Raw genomic sequence first — 22,084 nt, 5'->3', positions numbered from 1 at the left:
GAAATTGTGTTTTCTTGTGACCTAGTGTGTGGTACTTTAGAAAAATGTACTGAATGTATTGAAAATATTACCAATTTAACAAATGAGCAAAAAGAACCAGAGACACAGAAATAAAGAACAAGCTGACCGTGCTGGCGAGGGGGGGAGAGGGTGCATCGGGGAGGGGATGACAGGGGCAAGCAGGGGAAGGGGCAAGCCAAGGAACAGGAATAGAGGGCTTGGGGTCATGGATAATGCGGGGGGAGGGGAAGGGGAGAGCAATGAGGCGGGACAGCTGTAACTGAACAATTTTTTAAAACAGAAAATATTCTCAGTTTGTTTGGGTGTAATGTTCTCTATATGTTAGATCAAGCTTGTTAATATTATTCAAATAGTCTGTATTACTCCTGGATGTTTTTCTGCTAGATACATCTGTTTTTAATAAATGTGTCAGTTTTTATACCATATATGTTTTTAATAAATAATTACCATTTTTGAGTTTTTATCAACTTCTTTTTATTTCTGTAGGTCATAAAAGTACCAATTGAATCATTCCCTTTATCATAATAAATTGCTTTTTTAAAAAATGCTTTTTGTCTTATTTTTGTCTAATGTTAATTAGGCAATTAACATTAATTGTTAATAATAATTGCTGCATCAGATTTTTGATGCAGCAATTACTTTGTTCGTAATCCTTTTATTTGCATCTTTTTGGTTTCATTACATTCTAGGCATGTTTCTGGAAGAAGGATTTTTTTTTTGATCCGTTCAATTTGATAGTCTCTGTATTTGATTAGGTGCATTAAGTCCATTTATATTTATTGTGGGTTATATATTTGGAACAATTTCTACCATTTTCTTTCCTTTTTCTTTTTGCCATCTTCTTACTTTTTCCCTCAGGCCATCTGGCAGAGTCCTAAAGCCATTTATATACTGCCCTTCTCTCTTTGCTACTTTGGGGAGCTACTGCTTGCATTATTACTATTACTTTGGTAGTTACTACTACGCTTTTAACATCCACATAACTATACACTGTTTATAGTTATTTAATACAGGACCTCTATTTTCTTTTCCAACTCACGAGAACCTACACAAGATTCCAAGAATGCTTTATCTGGGAAAATTTAGGAGGACATAAAAGCGTTGTGTTCTGGAAAAATTTGTTGACTCAGGAAGTGATTCTTGTAGTGCTAAAACACTGACGGAAGAGGTTTGTGAGACGTGTTTTAACAAAAAACCTCCATTAATAAAAATTATGCTGTACTTGAAAATAACAAGAAAGCAGGAAGAGGACTGTGGTATGTCCTTCAATGCAATCCTGCTGCCATGTTTAACAGTCTCCCCCAAGATTATTTAATTCTGTAGAATTTACCTGCGTTTGACTTTGCCGTTTACTATGAATTAGAGTCCCGGCACCGTGCAGTTATGTGAAAATTTGTAGGTTTTTGTTTGGTAGAGATGTAAGTGATAATGTTCCATAGAAAAGATCATCTATTATTTCACTGCCCTGTAAAACGTTAACTCACTTTGTATTTAAGCTAGCCATCTTACTTTAGCATTCTCGGGTTTTTTTCCTGGAAATAACCAGTTCCTCAAATGTTCTTAGAATCAGCTTTACCATCCTACTTTTTTTCCTCATTAATTAAAATATCTAGCTTGGGTTTATTCTATATTGGTAAAAGAGTTATGTTTTTAACTTTTGAAAAACATTTTGACATCATGATGTGTGGCAGTGAAAAAAATTATAAATTAATAGTTCGCATGATATGTAGTTAAATTAATAAAGCGCTAGGGAGAAATTGGATTATTTCACTTTACTCCCTAAAAGGTTATATATTTTAAGTTATCAAAAAACTCTTCCTTTTAGCATATATGTCCCAATATAAAGGAGTTGGTTCCTCTGAGAACAGAAAGTGCACCCGGGCATATCAGAAATGAGGTCTGATGGGTTGATAGAGGCCAGGTACGCAGTGCTGAGGAGTTTGAACTTTTTCCTGTGCGTGGCGGGGAACCGCTGAAGTGTTTGAAGCTGGAGTGTGACTTGTACAAGATGATTTGACAGCAGTCAAACACAGACATACCAGCTGAGATACCATTGTAATGGCCTAGGAAGGCCTCAGACCCGGTGAGGGTGGGAGCTCAACCCAGAACAGTGATAACGAAAGATGAAGAAATGAAGTCAAATTTAAGGTAAAATCTGCAAAAAGTGATAGTGATTGCATCTTGCAGAAGCAGAAGAGAAATTGAGAATGACTCCTACATTTCTGGCGTCGATAACTGGGAAAATGCAGGCACTACTAGCTGAGGTAGGGAACATAGAAGGGGGAGTAGGTTGGTGGTGGTAGGTTCAAGGGCCTATGGCTAGAATCATGGGGATCAGAGATATTGCTCTATTAAATGGCCGCTACCCCTTTAAGATCCTGCCCTTCCCCCTTAACCCACTCAGGCCCAGCTGGATTTCTTTGCCCTAATTTACAATCACTGCCAGGGCTTCTGAGCATGCGCTTGAAGGAAGAGCTGGACTAATTAAAGCTCTCCTGAGACCCAAGGTATTGCATCTGTGTCCCTCAGCAAAGAGTTCCATTTTGAGGACATATTTTCCCCATCTAACCACTCTTTTCTCAAAAAATTTCATTTTTCTTAAGTCTTTTCTACCATAATTTTATAGTACTTGTATCTTTTATACTTCAGGAGTAATGAACACCTAGGGTATTCTAAATAATAAAAAATTGAAATAATGTTTAGAATAGGGTATCTATCCAGAACATATTTTTGGGGCTGGGGGGAGGGGCGGGCGGAAAGGTTAGCTTTATCCGGTGAATTACATAAAGCTTTGGAGCAAATATGCTCAATCATTATCGTTTTATGATAAAATCTGTACACCGGACCACTGTGTCATGTCTTTCGCTTCGTAGGTAATTTGGCGTCCCAGAAGTCCACTGAAACTTGCTGTGCGAGATAATAGACTTCATGGATATTGTGTTGTATCAAATCCTTGGAAATCAGTGTTGTATATACTACACTAAAGGTACCCAGAGTTGCTGTCTTTTAAAAAAATCTGAAGAATATTTTCCCTTCTGCAAAAACCTTCATGCTGAGATAACCCTTGATTGTTAGCATACTACAGCGACACACCTTGACAAAGATAGCACCACGAATGTGAAGGGAGTAACCAGGTCCTGAGGAAGCCAGCTTTCGTGGGTAGATGTCTGGGAGGAAGGAGCAGGAAGACAAAGGGAGGAGAAGTAAAAAGAAAACGGAGGTAGCAGTGAAATGAACATGTCTCTGACCACTCAACCCAAGGACCGTCGTTCAGAAGCCATCGTTAAGTTGGCGAAAAACATACACTAAAATAGATCTAAGTTTAAGGTGGAGAAATAGGCATTTCTCTGTCTCAAACCTTAGTTATAAAACAAAAGAGTATGCATTGAGGTAGATCTAAAATTCAGGAGTTACAGTAGGGGGATATGAAATGTGAGGGAAATTAGCCATTAACTGTGTTTGAATTTAGATTGTAGAGGGCTGTGCTTGCTAAGAGTTCAGTTTTACATGTTGTCCCAAGAGGCACTGGGCTTATATAATAGGGCATTCATTTAATTCAACAGATTCATTCCTGAGTGCCCAACCTCTATGAAGGAGTCAGAGTTATTGCTGTGGCTGTTGCTGCTCTTTCTTACATGGGAGAGTTATACAACTACAGAACACAGGCCGAAATGGTGAACTTGCCAATCTCATGGGGGGTCAATAAATTGAGGTTGTGATTCTGTAGGGTGGGTGAAAATGTGCCTTATCGAAGGACAAATGCCTCCAAGCTCCCCAGGATTAAAATCTGGATGCTACTAGAACTGCCTGAACCACTTTGGTTGCTTAACTATTGCCCAAAGATGATGTCACCTGCGTATGGGGAGTCTTAGCCCCAACTGGGCTCTATGAATCAAAATGAGCAATTCACATTGCTTTCAGAAAATAGGAAGCCAAAGTAGAGTTCAGAGAACCAAGTTAAATACTCTTGACCTACTCAGTCTCAGGAAGAGACATCACCAATCCTAAGCCAACCTGAAACTCGTAAGTATTAAAATTCATTCAACGAATGCTTGCTTGAGCAACTAGTTTACACTGGGCTTTGTTGTAGGTGTGAGGGATGCAGCATTGAAGCAGCAGAGCCTCTCCCTCTCCCTGGCAGGGCTTGCATTCCAAAGACTTTCTTCTTGGCTGCAATACTGGGTGAGTCCGTTGGGGCAAGAGCCAGGAGAAGGAGGAGCTGTTGACTGTGGAAATCGCATACTTGCTGCCCTTTATCTGATCATGAAGTCAACCCCAAATCAAAACATAACAGCGGGAACCAAGTAGATTAGATTATAAAAGATTCTTTGTCATCCATGAAGTCTTCTTCAGTCTAAGGGCTCTCGTCCCTGTGTTTATCTGTCATGAGAAGAATGTAGCCAAATCTTATCTCCCAATGGTGGAAGTCACTTAGAAGAAAGTTACATTAGCCCTGGCTGGTGTGGCTCTGTGGATTGAGTGCCAGCCTGCAAACCAAAGGGTCATTGGTTCAATTCCATGTCAGGGCACATGCCTGGGTTGAGGGCCAGGTCTCCAGCTGGGAGCTGAGAGAGGCAACCACACATTGAGGGTTTCTCTCCCTCCCTTCCCCTCTCTCTAAAAATAAATAAAATCTTTAAAAAAAAAAAAAAAAAAAAAAAAAAAAAAAAAAAGAAAGTTACATTAATGCACAAATTCACAAAGAGAATTTGCATGATTTTCAGAATCAAATTAATCCCTAATTTCCTGGGATACAACTATTTGAGCCAAAAAATAACATTGCATTTTAAACAATATAAACTCATCTTCTTTATCGGTCTTCATTTGCATGAGAAAAGTGGCTTATTCTCAGCCAAACAGAGCAAATGAAATCCTCCTGTCAATTTTCTGTTCCAGCACAAGATCGTGAACATTCTGTTTCATTTTCCTCTCCTACCAGGGCTACGATTCTTCCTTCAACCTTTTTTTTTTTTTGGTCACAGGACCTTTTCAAATCTAATGAAAGTTAATGGTTTATCTCAGGAAAATGAGGTTGTTGGAGAGAGTGCGTGCATACCCACACACATTTTGAATACCATTTTTTAAAAATCGCTGAGTGGAGCCCTTCTGTTATGAAAATGATAGATTAAAGCTGCAGGAGGTTAGGTAATATATTTACCGAAAGTCGCACAGTTGGCAGAGCAGTTACCTAAAACCAAGTTTTCAAAAGTTTGTGGGGTTTTTGTTTGTTAGGTTGGTTTACTCTCTGAGACCACTCTCAGGTATAGGCTCTGGCTCTGAACCAGTTTTTCTTAACTGGAAATGCTAATGTAAAACAACATTATCTTTGTAACCCATGTGCATTCTGATTCCTTTGTAAATAGAGTAAATAGGTCCCCAGATCTACAATTTTAAGGCTGGGGCTTTAGTCAATAGGGCCTTCCCTCCCTGTCTCCCAAGCCAGGAACTCTGGTTGGGATACACAATTCAGCAATGTGACTACAATCACAGACTCATGAAGAAAGAGTACTCATCTGCTGTGTTTGAAACCAAAGAATGGGACAGCGCTGTAGCTTTCCTTTGTGGATTATTCCTTCCTCAATAGCCATTCTGCATTTGTCCTGAAAAACGGCCACGGAGCCCCGGCACCATCAGGCACATTTCTTGTTGGGCTGTGCAAGTGTAGCATATGGCTAATTACAATTTACACCTTCTTAAGTGCTATAAATATTCACTAAAGGCTGTTTTGTCTCTTTGGTTTACTGTTCTAGCACTTTTTGCAGACAAAGCAGTAAACAGCTTTTTTTTGGAGGAACCTTTTAATTCCAAATGATGACGGGAGAGGATGGTCTTCTGTCTGGGATGCTAATGTATTCTCAGCCTGGCCTGTTAAATGACTGGGCCCCGAATAATGTCTCGCTGCCATTACAGCATCCTGGTGACCAGCTTTCCTTTTCTTCCATCTCCCTCCCATGTGGAGCCATGTTCCTGGGGGATAAAGTGCAGAAAGGAGGTAAGTGAAAGGAGATGAGATTTTAGGAGTGAACTGTCCATGGCACAAAACACATTCACACACACGAGAATAAATATATTTGAGTCGTTTTGTGTTTATTTTTGTCATTGCTCTTTTCCACTGTGTGTGGCTTTGTGAGGTAAAAACGTGCTTTGTTGTAAGGTGATGGTGGCTCTTGAAACGTGTAATGGAAAGATGTGTCCTCAAAGTTGATTGAGGTTTTAATTTGTTGGATAGTAAAAGACAGCTGATAACTAGACATCAGTTCAGCAGAGAAGTTTTCTGTTTCGTGAAGTGGCTTGCCCATGGAGCGGACGTTCTGACCGAGATGTTCTATGTGAAGCTGGATGGGGCTCTCTTCTGTCCCTGCCACAGGTGACCAGCTGGCCCCAAATATAAGCATGATGGCTTGGTGCTGTCAGCTGAGACCCACATTTCTATTGTCCTTCACCCAGGGAATAGCTAAAAACACGATCTCTAATTCCCTTATTGGCGTGGGGCAGTGCAGAATAAATGTTCTCAGTTAAGGATTCTAAATAAAAAATACATCCATTCATTTAGAATGTTAACATTAAAGCTTGGCAGTAGTGTTTTAGGAACGGAAGTGATGTATGAACTAAAATACTGGAGGCCTTGTGAGTTCTTCACCGCATGAACAAACTTAAAAAGCTGTTACTATGGGAGATTTTGAATGTGAAGAGTCAGGTTTGAGACCAGTGTATGTAGGATGAGTATCTTTAGGGGAGAGCTCTAGCTCCCTGAGGGGGGTGCGGAGCTAGGTGAGGAGGTCAGGCCTTTTCCTTTTACCCTAAATTGCCTGATTTGACCGAGACTCAACATAGCTATGATAAAGGCTTTTGCAAATATTTCCAAGTGCCTGAACTTTCACGTTTTCCTTTTAATTAATACTTCTTTTATAGCTTTAAAGGTACCTTAAAGGATGAACTTTGAAGTCCTTGTGTAGTAATCTGTTAATTCTGCTGTCTCTTCATTTCTGGGTTTATTTCTGTGGACTGATTTTTCTCTTGGTTATGGATACCGATTTCCTGCTTCTCGAATATAGTAATTTCTTATTGAATGCTAGAAATTGTGTATTTTTATTACTGAACACCAGATTCTGTTGTCTTCCACAGTGAAGAGTGTTAGACTTTGTCCTAGCAGGCGGGTAATGTATTTGTGCATGCACTTGACCCTGGAAGCTCGTTCTTGAGCTTTGTTGAAGTGGGCCTGGGGTGGTCTTTACCCGAGGGCTAATTCGGTCTTCCTACAACGGCGTGGCTCTTCTGAAGGGCTGTGTGCCTGCCCCAGGTATTCATTGCAGACTCGTCACACTTGCCTTTTCTATATCCTGGAGTTTTCCTTTCTGAGATCACAGTGACATAAGTCCAGAGGAGGCTCTTCAGTTTTCATCGTACCTGATCTGTTGGTGGTGACGTTTAACATTATTAACCACTCCCACCTTCCTGAACACTCTTCAGGAGACTTCTGTCTCGTGACATTCTCCTTGTTCTCTCCTCTTTCCTCCATGGCTATTTTGCTGGTTCCCCTTTTACCCTTTGAATAATCTGGAGCTTTTTTCTCAGCCCTCTTCTCATTTTCCTCTACACTCTTTCTCTTTCTCCAGGGGCTCTCATGCTGACCCACGGCTTCCACCACCATCTATTGTACACTGCAGAGACTGGGTGTGTGCGTGTGAATGTGTGTGCACCCACTCCCAGACCTCTCCCAAGCTTCAGACTCCCCCATTACCAGCTACTTCTTCAGCATCTCTTCTCCATTACTTTGAACACATCACGTTCTAAAGAGACCTCCTGATTCCAGCCCGCTGCTCCTCTTCCGAGGTTCCTGTCTCACTGAAAGGCACAATCCAGTTTCTCATGCAAAAAAATCTAGGAGTCATTCAGAAAGCCCCACTCCCAATGAAAGTGAATCATCACATACAACCATCTTCTTCCTTCTAAATGTCTCCTGAATGTGTCTCCAAGATCCAACAAGAAACAGCCAGTCCCACACAGCAAGCATGGTTCTAGAGTGGGGGAGAGAGACATATGACATGCGGACATAGCAGAGCTGAGATGGCCTCGGAGCGTTGTCCACAGCCAGCATGTTTCGGAAGCAGAACATTTTCCGTATCCTTGGAGGACAGTTTAAGTAGGAATCAGTGAACCCGGGGAGGCATCAAGGTGGGACAGTAGGTGCAGCAGAAGCCTGGGTCAACTTCTGACCATAGGTCAGACGGACCTAGGACACGTCAGTGGATCCCGGGGTAGATCAAGGAGACCAGATCGATCACCCTACTTTATTCACCTTGTACAAGATCTCAGCATACCTTGTTCCCCAAATTCAGGTCGCTAGCAAAGGAGTGGAGAAACCTCCAAATGGACTGAAATCAAATTTCCAAATTTTAGAAGAATGGGAGCTTGAAAATGAAAATCACTTATGTAAAAAAGAATATTCTGCTTCTTTGCAGAGGGATAAAAACCATACCCAATATATGAACTACATCATTGATAAAGATTTGACATTTAACCTAAATTGTGAACAAGTGTCAATGAAAACGTTAAGTAGGTTGTGCAATTAGAGAATCTCCATTGCCACCCACCTCGCCCAGGCCATGACCACGTCTTGCCCAAATGCTAGTAATCCCCTCCTAAATGTTCTCACTCTTACACTCTCGTTTACCTCCAGTCCCATTCTCCACAACGAAACATGAGTGATCTTTTTGAAATGTAGACTTTATCCTATCATGCCTCTGCTTGTAATCCATGAACAGTTTCTCTTCATTCTTAGAGTCCTCTCTCCTTCATTCTTGTTTTGCTCTTTATGCTCTGGACTTCTCTCAGCTCCAGCTAATTCCATAAGACTCCTTCCACTTCCCTTTCCACACACACCCCAACCTGACCAACTCCCATTCATCCCTCAGCTCTGTGCCCTTCCTCTCAGAAACCATCTCCCCTTGTCCAGGTCAGTCTGGGTTCTCTCGGGAGCCATCCTCACATGTCCCCTCTCGTTGTATCTCACACCACATCACCACCACTCTGTTCTGCGGGGGCAGGGCCAGGGGCTCTCCGAGTCTCAATACCCAGGACACACACAGCCACCCAAATGGGGCTGTCTAGAACAAAGAGGGCATGCAATAAACGTTGAGTGAAGGAAAGGAGTCCAGAAAACTAATTCCCACAAGTGGGAATCTAAGTGGGAGTCCAGTGATAATGGTTTAAAGTCCTTCCTGGAGGGTGGAGGATATCCAGATAAAATTCCCAAATTTCCCAACTTAAAGGAGCGCATCTCTACGGGTAAAGCTCCAATTATTGGTTTATTTCTTAGCTTTCCAGCACCTGGCACTTCAGGCTGTCCCCCTGCAGGAAAGGGAATGGAGATGTCTGCCATTGCCCTTGAATCCCCTGGTCGTCTGTCCCCTGCCTGTCGCTCTGACTTCATCTTGTTCCCCCTCTCTTCCCCTCCCACGTGCTCCACCCAGATGGGTTTTGTTTCCATCGGCGGGGCACCCTGAGCTCTTTCCCACCTGGTTCCTCACAGTGCTGTCCCTCTGTGGGGATGCTCCCTTTACCTCCATCTTGCTCTTCGCAGGATGATACCCTTTACAACACAAGTAGCACTTCCTTGGGGAGGTCAGCTCTGTTGCTACCTGTTGCTGCATTTAGCCACACTTGGTAATTTTTTTTGTTTACTTGTTTAGTGTATCACCTTTATTCATAAGCTAAACATGAAAACAGGGACCACATCTGCCTTGTTCATTGTGCTTTGCCAGATCTAGCATAGTACCTAGGGCATAGTTAGTACTCAATAAGTATTTGTTGAATAAATGAATTAATGTTTATAATAAACCATGAGCTGATAGTTATGTTTCTTAATTATCATATCATACATAGCTTGACAAGAAGAATTGGAATTTTTGGTTAACATTATGGGGGATTGGGAAGTCAGACAGGAGTACCTACTGAAGTTGCATCTGGATGGGTTGCTAAACTAGAGGTGAGGGGTATTGGGAGGTCAGGGAAGGACCGGGGATGGAGAATGCATGGCTAGAGAGTAAGATAAAAGGTAAGGAAAGGAATGGTGAAGGACCAAATGCCATATACAACACTTAACTCTGATTTGTCTTCTCCCAAAGTCTTTATCTTAGATATTTCTATTTGCCCTGCTTGCGACCTTTAAAAACTAATGTGATTGATTGAAGGGGAAAAATATTCAGCCTCTAGATTAATTTTGTCATGTCTGTGGGATCCTGCCTTAGTTTCCTTTTGCTGGAAACAACTAAAGAGAGAGGATTGTGTACTTATAGTCGTGTAGCCCGCAGGTCTGAAGTGAGCCTCATGAAGCTACACGCAAGGCACCCGCGGGGCTTGTTCCTTCTGCAGGCTCCAGGGGAGAGGCGGTTCCCTGCCCCTTCTGGTTTCTGGTGGCTGCTGACATCCCTTGGCTTGTGTTATGTTTCTCCATCACCTTCTCTTCTGTGGACAAGTCTCCCTCGGCTTCCCTCTTAGAAAGATGCTGGGATTACACTGAGGGCCTGTCTGGGTAATACAGGATACTTCCTGCATCGAGGCTAATCCTTCTAGTCCTTCTAATCAGGATCCTCAACTGAATCACATCCTCAAAGTCCCTTTTGCAATATAAGGTGGCAGTTCACAGGTCCCGGGATGAGGATGTGGCTATCTTTGAGAGCCATTACGCAGCCTATCAGGGGTCTATTTCAAATTTGAATGTCTATCATATTGCCTCTTAATTAAAAAAAAAATGTATTTGTTTGGTTTGGGTTTGGTTTATTTTTGGCACCCTAACAGGTTCTTTATCACTGTTTTTTTTCCTTAAGAGCTCTAGCAATTTTCAGTGCTAGTCAAACTTCAGCTCTAAGTGTGGGCCTCTCATTTCTCATACACCTGACTTTGTTTTGCAAGAAAAAGAAAGTGTGTCGTAAACCAACAAAATAACTTCAGTTTTGTTTCACAACAGGATCTCTTTTGAAAGCCCTTCCAGTGAAACTGAACTTAAATAAATATTTATCTGATTAAAGTCTTTTTTAGAGATGTCAAAAAATAAAACTTGTAGAGGTTTCTGGTAGGCAAAGTGCTGAGCAACGCGCTTTAACAGGTTTCTGATCTCACCAGATCTGGACCTGGGCGCCCAGAGGAAGTAGAAATTCACGGCAGGGAGTTTTGTGCTCCTCAGCGTTGACTCAACACAACTGGTGCTTGAAAATCAGTTTAAATGCAACTGGCCTTCAGGCTCCTATCCCACAACCCTGAAAATCTGTTAAGCTGCACATCCCCGGTGAAAGCAAAGTTGCTCCCAAGGAAGGACCTCAGTGACCATTCCCTGAAGGCACAAATCGCAAGCCTGAACCCAGCTCCTGGAGCTGCTCTTCGAAGAAGACCCCTAGTCCCCGAAAGAACCCTGCCTTCCCAGCTCAGTGGCCATGGACATGAATTAGTTACTTTCAGCCCAGTGCTGTCCACACATTATATTTAAGTACATAAAATTTTTTTAGTAGTTGCATTAAAAACAGCAGAAACAATAGGGAAAATACGTTTAATGATACAGTGTAGTTAATGCAATATATCCAAAATATCATTTCAACATGAGTAAATAAATAATTATTGGGAGATTTTACATTCTTTTCGATTTTTTTTCACATTAAGTCTTGACGCTCATGTATATTTTATTCTTCTAGGGCATCTCAGTTTGTCCCAGCCACATGCTGAGTGCTAAGTAGCTGAGTGTGACCAGCAGCTACTGAACTGGCTGTCACCTTTTGGGGCAACTGACAAAACTTTACTTGGTCCTTAGTGACTCTTCACCATCATAGACGTACTTTCTTAGTCCTTTACATACTCTCTGGTTTTGTTGTATTTTTGCTTATTAGACTTCTTCTTAGCTGTAAATTTTAATTCTTTTTCTTCAATGGGAAATAGGGGTGCCATAGAAGTGAAAGAGGTTGATGAACTTGCCAAACTTCCAAAACAGACAAAATCAAGAGAGAAAAAACAAACAAAAAATCAAGAGAGAAAACCAATAAACATAAGAAAAGGCCTTAATAAGTTAAGAAACTAACTAGAAGAATAACAAAGTGTAAAAACAAAGTGTAACTTTGACACCAGCACGGTTTCCACCTCTGCTGAAATTCCCTCATGCTTCCTGACCTCCTTGTCCGCTGGGCCCTTCAGCATATTGCTCATAGTTATTTAAAGTCTCTGACAGTTTGAACATCTGGTTCTTCTCTGAATCAGGCTTTCTGATTGCTTTATGTCTTAACAATGTTGTTTTCCCCTTGGTATTTGTGTCTTATGATTTTTGACTAAGTGCTGGTCATTGTGTGTAAAAAGCACAGTTGAGACTGATAGATAGCAGTTCTGTCCAGTGATAGGTATGTTTCTCTTCCTGACAGGCCGTAGATATGCAGCTTAAGTCAATCTACTTAAGAAATGCAGTGCACCACTGGATTTCTGTTAAATGAGGGAAATCTAAACAAAGGCCATTAAAAAGTGATAAATCGGGAGAAGATATTTCCGATATGCAACGGTAGTCAGTGCTACATATCTAAAATATATAAGAAACAACTTCATATCAATAACAACAACACAGGAAATGCAATAGAAAAATGGGCAAATATAGGTATAGACGCTTCTCAGAAGAGGACATTGGAGTAGATAACAAGTATGTGAATACATGATCTCACTCTCCATAGAAATGAAACTTAAGATACCACTTTTCACCAGTCAGATGGGCAAAAACTTAGAAGTCTGATAACCCTGAATGTTGACAAAGTTTGGGGAAACAGAAGTCCTCAGTGTTGCCCGCACATAGGTAAACTTGTGAGCAGGTGACCAACACGCAGTGAAATTAGGTGAGCAACCCATTTGTGGGCTTATGCCTCTGGGAACTCTTGCATAGTGTTGCAGGCGAGATGACAAGACCTTGGTTCTCATCTTGAAGTAAAGATTTCAGTCAAGAGACAAAATACAGTAAAGCAAGCAAAAATTTATTGGGCAAAGCAAAAGTACACCCAGGACAGTGAAACAAGGAAGGGCTTGGCATAGAAGAAGAAACAGCAGAGCCTTGGCTGGGCTGGTTTAGCTCACTGGGAAGGCAGAGAAAAGGGGGCCTTGGAGATGGGGTCAGGGGTTTAGCCCAGGATGAGCTGCCACTACACATTGCTGCCCTGGCTGCATGTCTTATGAGGGGAAGGGAATGGCCCAGGCATGCTTCCCAGAGGGAGAGTGTGCACTAGGTCATTTCTCATGAGGGCTTTTATATCTCTCTTGCAGGCAGAAACCATAGGGGAGGTCTCAGCAGAAGACCTCAACAGAATATTCATCATTTTTCCAAGTGTGTTCTTTCAGGGTTATGGTCTCCACTGATTGGTTGGCACCAGGGCAGGGGGGCATTACTTAATGCAGCTGGTCCTGAGACAGCCATGGCACCACTTGTCTGGTTTTGCTGCTTTTCTGGGCCTGGAGCTGAAACACACCTGAGGCCTAGATGTTATCTTTAGGGAGGAAAGGTCAAGGGGTCTAAGCTGCAGAACTAGCCATAGGCTAGGGGAGGAAAGGTTACCCTGGGAATCAAGGCCCTTGTTTTCCCATTGCTAGGCTCTGGGGCTTTCCACCCTGGTGACCTTCTGTACCTGGCTCATCATCCTCGCTCTGCTCATACCTCTCTAACTGCCTGGCACTCACAGGACCAGAAAAGAAACCTTTCCCAGCAACGTGTTAGGAACTCAATAAATGCGTGTTGAGTGATAGTGTGAAGGTGTTCACCGCAGCTTTGTTTTTGGTAAGCGGAGGTGAAGCAACCCAATCATCCGTTACTGGAACTACAGGAAAGTAAAATTTATGTGGGGGATGGTTTTGACGATCGCTAACATTGTTCAAATTATCGCTGTGTGCCAGGGTGACTTTTAAGTGCCCTAAGTCTATTAACACAATTGGTCTCACAACAGTGCTAGAAGGTTATTTATTTTACATAGAAGGGACAAAGTCAGATTAAGGTAGAGGTCGTGCAAACAATACGGAGGCAGAGCTGGGTTTGAAGCCAGGCATCAGGCTGCAGCAGCCAAGCACTAAACCGCCTGGGACAAGGAGCTGCCCACGCTCTGTACTGTGTCTCTGTCCCGGGACCTGCCCTGTGGTCTGACCATTCCCACTGTCCCAGCTGGTCCTTTTCTGTTATGGGCCTTCTTTTTCTCTTCAATGGGAGATGGTTTCTTACCCAACAGAAGCACACCTAACTGTGCTCTGAATGATTCTTCCCCTTAGGGTTAGTGAAAGCATGTCCTCCCAGGCCTTCCAAGTCTTTAAGGTTCTGTAGTGAGGAGCTGGGACCTCAAGCAGCCTCTTTCCTAGTCTCCTTGAGGTTCATTTTCAAATAACCTGAGACAAGCGGGCGGAGTCCCACCTGGAGGTCCCTTTCCTTTGTGGTGCAGGCACACTCAGTCCGAACGGGGTGTATCTTTGTCTGCCAGCTGGCTTTAGTCCACGTGCGTGTCAGTCATTGCACTGGGCTGTGTGACTTAGTGAGTCCCTCAGAGGTGACTTACGTTAAGACCCCAGACTACTAAACTCTGTTATTGTTTTTCTTATTTTTATAACATTTTCTATCTTCTCCTGATTTACATATTCATTGTCTCTGTCGCCTTGTCTCTCTTACCCCCTGTCAGTGTCTCCTGTGTTGCAGCATTCTTGACCTGCCTGCCACCAGGGATCAAATGACCCATCTTGGGAAAACTGTGCCTGAAGAACTCCTTAGGTCCTGAGCCAAACACTGAAGGATCGTAGGAGCTCGGTGCAAACTATTTCCACATTTAAATTCAAACGTTTGTTGAGTCGTGGAGTGCCGCGCACTCCCGCCCTCCCTGTGCTGAGTTTCTTACCTCATCCTCAGGATCGCCCTGCCAGCTGGGGAGAAGAGTCCCCACTCCGCAAACACAGCTCAGGGCGAGTGAGGGCCTTGCCAGAGGTCAAACAATTAAAAGGATGCAGAGCTGGCATCAAGCTCAGGTCTTCTGGCGCAACTTCTGCCAAGTCCTCCATGCTTTTTGTTGTTGATGATTTGCATGGTCTAAACTGCCAGTTAATTAACCTCTACTTAAATGGCATTTGATTTCCTTTCTTTCTAAAAACAAGTTACCTAGAATTTGAAACACTTTCTTACTTTAAAATAGTCAGTGGCCTGGCAGAGATTAATTAGCAAATGGAAATTGCCTGTAAGGAAAAAAAAATCACATCATGACAAACAATCATAGTTCGGTTCTTTTCAAACAAAGCTCTGTTTGCACCCGACTGGCCGTTCTGCTGGGGAGGCGGAGGCTTCTATCCTTGGAGCAGGTTTGTTTGCTGATTCCACAAACACATGGTACACCGTGTGCCGGGGACCATCCTGGACCCTTTATAAACATTAGCTCACTTAGTCCTACAGTAGAGACTAATAATATCATCTGCATCTTACAGATGAGGAGACTGAGGTTCAGAGAGATCTATCCATTTGTAAGGGGTACAGCGAGATTTGAAGCCTGGAAGTTTGCGTCAGGAGTCCAGGGATATAAGCACTACACCACAGTTCCTTCTTTGCTACCTTATGTCCTGCGCTGTGCCAAGCAAAGAAAAACAACAGCGCGGGCGAAGGGATAAAAGCAAGGAGGAGCCTGCAGATCCCTCTCTGGGGCAGTGTAGAGGAAGGATCGAGGTGTGTGTGTTCAGAACACCTTAGACATAGGTAGAGCAGGTTGTTAAGTCAGAAAAAAAACCTTTCATAAAGAAGTGGATTGATGTGTTTCACTCATGGTCATGAAATGGAAAGAGAAAAGAAGAATTGCAATTTGCTTCTGCTTTTAAAGTTCATAGGATGAAAAATAGTCTCAATTCTGCCTTTATCCACAGAGGGGAGCAGAGGGGCTACTCAGGCCCCAGTCTCAGCACCATATATCCAAGTTCTACCCTTCGGAGTCCGGCTCTTGCTTTCCATTTCAATGTTTTCTTGGTTCCAGATTTTGGGTTAGTTAGTTTGTAAGAGGAAGAACAGAGTAAAGTGAAAAAGGTGAAGGACGGATTAGTTCACAGGCTTCCTCTTTTAAAGGTTGATGTGGTTGTAAGGAACAGAAATCCACCAGTTTCCTGGAAAATCCAGAAAATCCTGGAAGCCCCGGGGCTGGGTCTCTCTCTAGCCTTTCCGCTTCTCTCCTCCCTCCCCTTTTTCTCTCTGTGTCTCTGTGTCTCTCTGCACCTCTTCTCCATCTTCATCGCCCCACCGATCCCTTCCTTGTCCTCTATTTTTATAGAGCATGAACTTCACCTCCTTATAGCACGAGCTTTTGTGTGATTCTCACTCAGTTTGACATCAAAGCCTCCCTTCCCTTCAGCTCCACTGCTAACTCACTCAGTCTCTGTTTCCCAATTCCTAACTCCTCTAAGTTCTCTCTGAACGGCCCATCCTTACCAGACAGGCTGCACCAGCCACAGGCTCATCTATAAATTGGTGGCCTTCAGGCAAGTTGTCCATCAATCATCAGCTGTCCAATTAATATTTAAAATGTTCAGCCCTGGATGGTGTAGCTCAGTGAATTGAGCACAGGCCTGCAAACCAAAGAGTTGGGGGTTCAATTCCCAGTCAGGGCACATGCCTGGGTTGCAGGCCAGGTCCCCAGTAGGGGGTGCATAAGAGGCAACCACACATTATGCTTCTCTCCCTGCCTTTCTCCTTCCCTCCCCCTCTCTCTAAAAATAAATAAACAAAATGTTTTTTTAAAATGTCTGCTTCAGCTACAGAGACCAGATGAGGCGGAACGTCTCTTAGAGGGCATGTGGGTGGACAAGCTCCACAATTAAGTCCAGGACAAGGCTGGGGAAGCTCTATTAAAATGAGTACATTGCCTGGAGCCACACTTTCAAAGTAACCTCAGTGTTTGTGCCGTGGACCTTACTCCACAGTAAAAAGTAGTCCCTGTGTTTCCTGAACAAAATCGTTTGGATGGACTCCAAGGCTGATGCTTTTGATTTTAGCTTCCACCATGGCTGGCAGGGTGACATCTGTCACTTTCATTTCTGGTAGCATAAGTAAGTGAAAAGCATGACCTGGTACCCCGGGAGATGCTGGGCCTTTCCAGTCGGGCAGACCTGGGTCATTTGCCACTCGCAGGGGGTGGTTGCTGTAGAGCTGAACGGCGCATGTGTGGGCCACACACCCACCTTGCTGCTGCCCCAAAGCTCGGCTGCCGGGGAACTGGAGCCACCGGCTGCAGAAATCGGTTCTCTGCTGTCCCTGCTTCTTCTTCTTTTTAAGATTTATTATTATTATTATTATTATTATTATTATTATTATTATTATTATTATTATTATTTGGCCCTGGCTGGTGTGGCTCGGTTGGCTGGAGCATCATCTTGTACACCAAAAGGCTGTGGGTTCATTCCCTGGGGTCAGGGTACATATGGGAGGCAATCAATAGATGTTTCTCTCTCAGATTGATGTTTCTTTCTCTCTCTCTCTCTACAATCAATAAACATATTTAAAAAATTTTTAGGAAAGAATAGTTTTTGTAGAGTAGTTTCAGGTTTACAGAAAAATCGAGAAGACAGAGATTCCCCAATATCCCCCACCACCACACATGGGCAGCCTCGCCCAATATCAACATCCCCAACCTGAGCAGTGGGTTTGGTACAACTGAGAACCTGTCCTGGCGTATCGTGATCCCCCAAAGCCCGTGGTTTACATCAGGGTTCACTCTCGGTACTGCACATTCTATGGGTTCGGGCAGGTGTTTAATGACATTATCCACCATTATAGTACCAGACAGAGTAGTTTCACTGCCTTAAAAATCCCGTGCCCCTCCGATTCACCCCTGTTTCTCTGCCTCACTCATCCCCTGGCTCCAGGCTCGGTGGAAGCCATCTTGGCACCACGAGGGGGACATTGCTAAGCAGCTGGAGGTGGGGGAGTGGGAGCCTAGACAGAGCCCGTTTCTTGGGTGACACTGTTGAGCCACTTGAATCCACCCTTAGACTGCCTTCCTCCAGGCATCCCACGATTTATGTTGTTACAATTTAGGTCACTTTAAAATGTATTGTAATAGTAGTTACTTAAAGCCAAATGCACCTTAACTGATCTATTCCCCTTAGACAGTGGGGCTCAAAAGCCCAGATCTATACCGGAGCTTCCCTTTGGGCCCGTCCACCATTGCCATGAGGAGACTAAAATGGCCAGGTGACAGTCTCAGCTTCTAGTTCACTGGGACAACATGTTGCTTGATGTCTGGGTTCTTCCTCCTTTGGATTCTAAATCATCTATATCAGTGCAGCTTGGATGGTGGGGAACATAAGCAGAATTTTCCAAGTGGGAGTGAGATGGAACTCCTGCTTGCTGATAGCCAGATAGGTATATTCTTGCTATGACAGAAATCATACCATATTGGCCACCGGCTTAGAGAGTACAATTTACCTTCTAGGACCACACTGTAACTTCACCTGTGTTTGCTTCTAGTGAGGCTACGCAATGCAGCCTTTGATGAACTATCCTGCTCCTCTGCTGGTGGCAGTATAGAGTAGTGGTTAGAGTGCAGGCTCTGCAGCTGGACTGCCTGGATTCAAATCTCAGCCCCCCTTACTACCCAAGTGGCCAGAGGCAGTTTATTAACCAGTCTTGTTAGAAATTGGTATAATGATGGTAATTACCTCAAAAGGCTGTTATAAGGGTTAAATGAGCTGGCATATGTGAGCTTCCTAGAACAATGCTTGGCATGTAAATGTTAGTCATCATTACGATTCTATAAGGCCAGCTGCTTCTGGGTGCTGGGGAATAAGCCCTGTGACTCCCATTGCTTTCCTGCTTTCAGAGCACAGCGAGCTTCTCGGTCAGAGCCAGTGCCGTGCGGGATACCATGGTGGTATGTCAGGTGCCATTACTTCTACAGACGACCTGGGTGGGGGGTGGGGGAGCAGAAGTGTGCTGGGCGGGGGAAACAATTCTGGGCCCAGAGCATAGATCTACTCAGGGAGGATGGATTTCTACCTTCCCACTTGAAGGCAGGAGTCCAATGTCACTGGAGGTGGGGGAGGGCGGCTGAACCCCAGGGAAACAGGGCACCGTATTAGGACCCCAGGTCAGTTAACACTGAGAGCAAGCTGGGCGCTCCGAAGTGGCAGAAAGCAACAGCAGTAAAGAAGGGAAGTCCCTGATGTCGAGCCCAGGAACATCGCTGACTCTCCCCTCGAAGCCAGCGATGGAGGTTCATGGGCCTGTTGATCAAGCCCTGGAGCATCTGGGGGAGGAGGGTGACTGACTCAGTGCAGGTCAGCTTGCTCACCTGATTACACCCTTTCTCTTCAAGAGGACTTTTGGGTAAACATTTGTATGAGACACTGGTAGTCTCACATTTCTGGGCCATTCCCTGGGATCTGCTTCTCCGGACTTTCTATTAATCCTCCAATCTGTGCCTTCCCTGACCATCCAACCATATCATTGGCTCTTGCTTATGAAATAGAAGAAATTCTGATCTCAGGCCACCTTTTCTCCTAAGAAAAGCACACTGGTGTCCTTGAAGCTTTGCCTTCTGGAGTGATTTTTCTTCCTGACTGTCCTGCGGGTCCCTGCAGAGTAGGGCTGTAGTGCTGCACCATCCACTTCCACTGGTGTCCCCGCAACATGCAGAGCCACGGCTGAACAAGGCTTGCTTTTCCCCCTCCTCGTCCAAGACCATAGGAGTGAATTAAAGCAGATGGGCCCCGGAGAAGTGTCTGCTTGTGTGACTATTCTATCTGAAGGGCCTGCTCATCCTACCCCGTATGTACTGCTCCCTGATGATGTGGAGCCACAGGGCACGCTAACACAGGGTCAGCTCTCACCCTTCCACAACAGGTAGGTCAGGTTGTTTGGCAAAACCACGTAACTAAAGGTGTATCCATTTAATAAGGAAAGAATAATCCCTTGAATTGTGTAGAGCAGAGGTTGGGAGACTTTTCCTGTAAGAGGCCAGGTAGGAAATCTTTTGGGCTTTGTGGGCCATACTCAGCATTGACACAGCAGCATTAAAGTAGCCGTAGATAACACGTAAACAAATGAGCATTTACCCTCATTCATAGGGACACTAGAATATGAGTCTCCTATAATTTTCATGTCATAAAAGCTTCTTCTCAGCCACTTAAAAATGTAAAAATCATTCTTAGTTTGTGGGTCACACAAGAACAAACAGTGGGATGGACTTGGCCTGTGGGCCAGAGTTCGCTACTTGCTGGTGTAGAATATTTTGCAGGGGTGGGCAAGGGTAGGTTTACAGTTGTTCATTGGGACAATAATACAATAATTAATACATAATAACTATTATTTCACATACAACTGTAAACCTCCTTTTGCCCACCCCTTGTATTTTACAGAAGGGTTTTATGTGCCTAAAAGTGCCTCACTTGTTTTGAGATGCACCCAGTGAAGTGGGTAGGAAAGAAACTATTAGCCCATGTCAGAGAGAAGGAGAAAGTCTCAGAAAGCTAAAGCAAAGTACTAAGGATCCCAGTTAAGTAGAGATTAGGTCTACCCCTGGTTTCTAAAATTCTGCCCCCCCCCCCTTTTTTTTTTTTACCATATGGAGCTCACAGGAAGGCATTCATCTTTACAACACATTTTACAAAAGACTCTCGGCTCTCGGCCGTACATGCCCAAGGAAGGGACTGCTCCCACAAGTGAAGCGGCAGCTGTCGTCTGAGTTGGGAGTGGTTCCTTCACTGAGAGGGGCACTGTGAGAGAAATTTGCCTCCTGACGCTCCCCAGGCCCAGAAACATGACCTCAGGAAGGAGGCCCCCAGGGCTTTGAACCTCCTCTGAAAGCCCTCACCATGGCAGCCCCTTCGCGCACCCAGCACGCCCCATCGAGGGCCCCTGGCCTCTGTTTACTTTTCTATCCAATACGTATCTCAAAGGCCCAGCACAAGGAGGAAAGAAAGGGGGGGAAACAGGAGAGCTCGGGCTGCACGGCGTGGGTGGGTGCCTCACCTGTTCTGCAGAAACCGGAATCTCCCCTTTGGGGTGCTGCTTGCATGGCGGGTGCCACACACCGCTTTGACCGCAGGCCCCCGGCCATGGCCCCAGGGTTTGAACGCCAACTTCTGCTTGGACGTGGGCCTCTGAGTCCTAGAAAATAGTACGACTTTCATTCAGTCAGGGAGTTATTTCACACTCCAAGTTAACGACTTACTAAAAACAAAACATTAAAATGACCAATATTTGTATATTTATCTACAAATACACATACATATATTTGTACACTTACGCATATCCCCAAGTAGAACAAGATTTACAGATATGTAAGATATAAAGGACTTGGCTGTAGGTACTGCTGCAGTCTGCCCGGGCTGCCGTCACAAAATACCACTGGCTGAGTGACTCAAACAACAGACGTTTATCTCTGACAGTCCTGGAGACCGGGAGGCCCACGGTCAGGATGCTAGCCAGTGTGGTTCCAGGCGAGGACTCTTTCCTGGCTTGCGGATGGCCCTCTTCTCACTGTGTCCTCGCGTGACCTCTACTTCGGGCCGCCAGGGAGCGGAAGAGCCCATGCTCCGCAGGTGTCTCCTCTTATTCAGCACTCACCCCGTCAGGCCAGGGCCCCACCCTCATGGCCTCATCCCACCCCAAGGGCCTCCCAAAGGCCCCACCTCGAGATTCCATCATGTTCCGCTTACAGCTTCAACATACAAATTTTGGGGGAACACAAACATTCAGTCCAGAACAGGTACCATTTTCAGTAATATTTATGAACACACCATTTTCTTTTTCCTCAAACTTGGAGAAGAAAAGTGATGCCTCTGTGCGTTGACTGGCTGGTTATCTTCGTTATTTGGGGACACCTGCGTGCCATACCTGTGCTCTTTCTGGGACTGAAGGCCTCTGGACTCAGAGCTCCCTGCAGCCCCGTGTAAACCCCACTTCCACCCTTCCTCACTGGCTCCCAGTATCACTATTTTTTCCATGGGTAGTTACTGAATAAATTCCCCAAGGGCTTTAAAATACCTTTTTTTTCTTAGATCTCCACTTTCCTTTTAACGTGGCTCAGCAAACAGAAAAGGACAA

At 44.3% G+C, this 22,084-nt stretch overlaps 1 long non-coding RNA gene across 3 annotated transcripts; it reads left to right on the top strand.

Annotated features, from left to right (window-relative positions):
• Positions 1–1,780: 1,780 nt before the first annotated feature.
• On the top strand, positions 1,781–6,007 carry LOC123480778 (uncharacterized). 3 transcript variants are annotated; one of them, XR_011650616.1, is made up of 4 exons: positions 2,207–2,285; positions 2,895–3,007; positions 4,112–4,203; positions 5,772–6,007. It is a non-coding gene; the product is annotated as an uncharacterized lncRNA (long non-coding RNA). The 3 variants fall into 3 exon arrangements; XR_008425635.1 differs by lacking the exon at positions 2,207–2,285 and adding an exon at positions 1,781–2,169 and having other exon boundaries at positions 2,895–4,203; XR_008425634.1 differs by having other exon boundaries at positions 2,895–4,203.
• Positions 6,008–22,084: the final 16,077 nt, after the last annotated feature.

Source organism: Desmodus rotundus, chromosome 12 (assembly GCF_022682495.2).
Source record: "Desmodus rotundus isolate HL8 chromosome 12, HLdesRot8A.1, whole genome shotgun sequence".
Lineage (NCBI taxonomy): Eukaryota > Metazoa > Chordata > Mammalia > Chiroptera > Phyllostomidae > Desmodus > Desmodus rotundus.
The sequence above is the reverse complement of the archived record's forward strand: the minus strand, read 5'-3'. Positions and strand labels throughout refer to the sequence as shown.